The sequence below is a fragment of the Mandrillus leucophaeus genome, unplaced genomic scaffold (assembly GCF_000951045.1).
Source record: "Mandrillus leucophaeus isolate KB7577 unplaced genomic scaffold, Mleu.le_1.0 Scaffold1495, whole genome shotgun sequence".
NCBI lineage: Eukaryota > Metazoa > Chordata > Mammalia > Primates > Cercopithecidae > Mandrillus > Mandrillus leucophaeus.
The window spans coordinates 19551-22906 of NW_012101471.1; the positions used below are offsets into that span (position 1 = coordinate 19551).

The following is a 3356-nucleotide window of genomic DNA, read 5'->3' on the forward strand; positions in this document are numbered from 1 at the left end:
TATCTATCTATCTATCTATCTATCTATCCTGTTGTGGAAATATCTTACATCCATTTTATAAAGTGATAAAGGAATATCAATATGTATATCATTGTTGTCATATATTAAATAAAAACAATATATTGTTATAGTTTATCTGTCAATGAAAAGCCTAGAGTCAGCTGTAAAAAACTACACAAGATTGTTAACTGGTGACCTCTGTGGGGGGGTGGGGTGGGTAGGCGTTGCTAACTGTGGAGGAGCTTTGTAAAGGGGAAAATAGTGAATAATCCACATTTCTATAATTTTTGCAATAAGAATACATACAATACTGCATTTTAAATAAAAAATATTTAAACCTGACAAACAGAAATACTAGCCATGTGAGTTTAAGTAACTGCTAGCTGTTGCAACAGAACAACCATGAATGGCTTGCCACAACACGAGTTTATTTTATGTGCAAATAAGTTCTGATGCAGTTTGCCAGGTGTTCTCCACTCTCATGGGACCCAGCGATGCAAGCTGTTTCCACCTTGTGATTCCATCATCTCAAGATGAAGCTGCCATGTTTGCCATTGAAAGCTGGGAGAAAGCGTGGAAATGGCACACTGGCTCCCACATGCCAGGATGTGACAAACGATGCTTCTGCTCCTATATTGGTATAAAGGAAATGTCACATGGCCCTTCCTAACTACAAGGACTTTACTGTTCCCATGTGTCCAGGAAGGAGACAAAGACAAAATGTAGGTGAGTAGGATACCCTCCCCCATAAACTGTTACATAGTAGGTGCTCAACAAAAAGCAACTATAATTATTTGGTATTACACTACCCATCTCTTTTCTAGGAGGAGTTTCTGAGAAGGCCAAATTTGCCGTGACATTCTCCAACTTTTTCCAGTGTCAAATATGTGACTGATGTTTTCACATATACAATCACAACTAACTGCCCAATAATCTTAAAAGTCTCAGCAGGAAGCCTTCCCTTTGCAATACCCTTTAAATCCATAGTAAGCTGAGAATTTTTCCTCCATTTGATTCCGAGTCAAAATGTTAACCTGTGAATTTCTGCTACCCTCCACACGCCTGAACACCTGTCTGGTGCCTTTACGCACACTGAAGGCCAGTATTTTCCTGTGGAGCAGGTAAACAGACAAGAAACAGAAGGCTGCTTAATTATTCCTCTTTCATGAGAGTTGACATGTTTTCAAGGAATCTTTTTTAAACTCCTGGAGGACTCCAGAAATTTGGGAATTCAGTCTCAGTAAGTAGATGTTTGTTCTACTGGGATTTCCCAAGGTTTTTCTCATCTAATACTCATGAGGGACGGTTTGCTCTTTGACCATTTGTCTGTGCATGTATTCAGAGGCGAATTCCAAAAGGACACCCTGTGAAAGCTTGATTTCAAGTATCAAGGTGGTTCCAAATTCCTCTAACTTCAGGGTGATATCACACAAGAACCCTTAGAAAATATGGCAAAGCAGACTACTCAGCCCATTCAGAAAACAATTAGAGAGTGTGTTGAAGACAACCAGAGTTGTAACCAGGTATCTAAATGTCACTGTCCCCATGTGAATTTTTATATCAATTGTTGATATCATATGGCTTCCTGGGTGAGAGATGGGATAGCCAAAGGACTTATACAGGGAAAAGGAATGCTCCCTGTCAGGAGGTGAGCAGGGGATTCTGGGCTGTTCTGTGGGGACCAGTGACGAGTTGATCAGCAGGTCAGGTAGGTTCCAGAGTCAGACAGGATACATGGAAGTGACCCGAGGAAATGTGCTGTAATTCTGAAAGTGCTGGGGCTGCACAGAAATGCCTGCATCTGGGCAGCGTCAGCTCTCAGGGAACCCAGTGCACACCAGCCCCAAATGGTGTTTGATTCTTACTGTCGCGTTCCACGCCTGCTTCACTATACTGGCCTCAAGGTCCTTCTTTTTGTCATCTGAGAGACATGGTGCAGTGCTGAGAAGAAAGATGAAGTACCTGTCAGGAGGTCAGCCTTGGGCTGGGAGAAGTGGGAACAGCACGGGCTCTAAAGGAATTCAGAACAGGGGTCGGGTTCTGCCCTGTTCCTGACTAGCCACGTGATCCTGTGAAATACCCAATGAGTACCCTGTTTTTAGGTCTCAATTCACAAACCCTGTGAGCCTTGGATTCTTCATCTGTAAGCAGATTTAATAAGGCGTGTCTAGTAGGACAGTTGGAGTGTATGCAACGCAGGTGAAGCACCTGGTTTTGGGCCTGGTATAGATTAGAAGTTTAACAAATGGCTGATGGTTGTTATTTCTCATATTTTTTAACCCCAGGCCCTAACACTGGGATTTTGTTGTTGTCGTCGTAGTTCTCCAGGACTTATCAGAGAATATACAGCTCAATAGGTATTGGAATAATTAGCCCAAAAAGGAAGCTTATTCCATAAAATTCAGTTAAGTATTTCCTCTCAGAGAAAGCACTTCAAAATTTGGCTGTGCGGGACTTTTTCCCAGCCAGGTGCAGCTCTAAACTCCTAGAATGTGAGTCAAAGACCAACTCCTTCCCTCTCTCCCAGCTGCTTTCCCACCCAATCCACTATTTTCATGCATTTTGTTACCATCCAAAATCTAGCCCATGCTTACAATTGGCCAAATTGCACTTGAGATAACCTAGTTAGAATGCCTTTTTAATGGAGTCAGCTCTGGCTCTCCCTGCCTAGCAGAAAGCACCTGGCCAGTGGCTTCTGGGCCATTCTTCCCAGGAAATTCAGTCTTACCTCTCAGAAAACCCTTGCAGATGATGGTTGTCCATCACGTGCATCTTGGGCTGTGTTCAATAGCAGTGGGACAAAAGGACAGGACACCTCCCATTCCTGCCACAGGTGGAGATTCCTCTCGGTTCATTCCCCATTCTAAAGAAACTGCTCAGAGTTGCTTTCCATTCCAGGCTTTTCTCTCACTCTCTTGAGAATCTGGCCCTGGACTCACCCAGCTTCATGAGTGTCAGCTCCTTCAGATGGAACTGCAGATTCCCAAAGCCCAAAATGTCCCAGCTCGGGGCATTTACACTCCACCACTCTCACCTGGAGCCCCACACCCTCATCCCTCTCTTACATTTCCTCTACATCTTACAGGACTTCCCGCCACCTTAATTATATGACTACAGCTCCTAGACTCTACAACCCTATGGGTAGATGTGAGTGTGGCTTACCTTAGCATCTCCACTACTAACCCAGGGCCTTCCACAGAGCAGATGCTGAGTGAATGGAAAAGAAATGACCCAGTGAACAGGACGAATTATTTATTCAGATTTAATTTCTCTTGCATTCTCAAAGAAGCCAAGGAAATCCAGGTATGCATATTTGTTTGATTTTACAGAGTAGACTGAGGTATAAGGCAAGAATT

The 3356-nt window shown here is 43.4% G+C and overlaps 1 protein-coding gene across 2 annotated transcripts in view; it reads right to left on the reverse strand.

Moving 5' to 3' along the window:
- Nucleotides 1-3356, reverse strand: part of LOC105535674 (melanoma-associated antigen 2) — a 40058-nt gene that overhangs the window by 15327 nt on the left and 21375 nt on the right. The gene's annotated exons all lie outside the window — the stretch shown is intronic.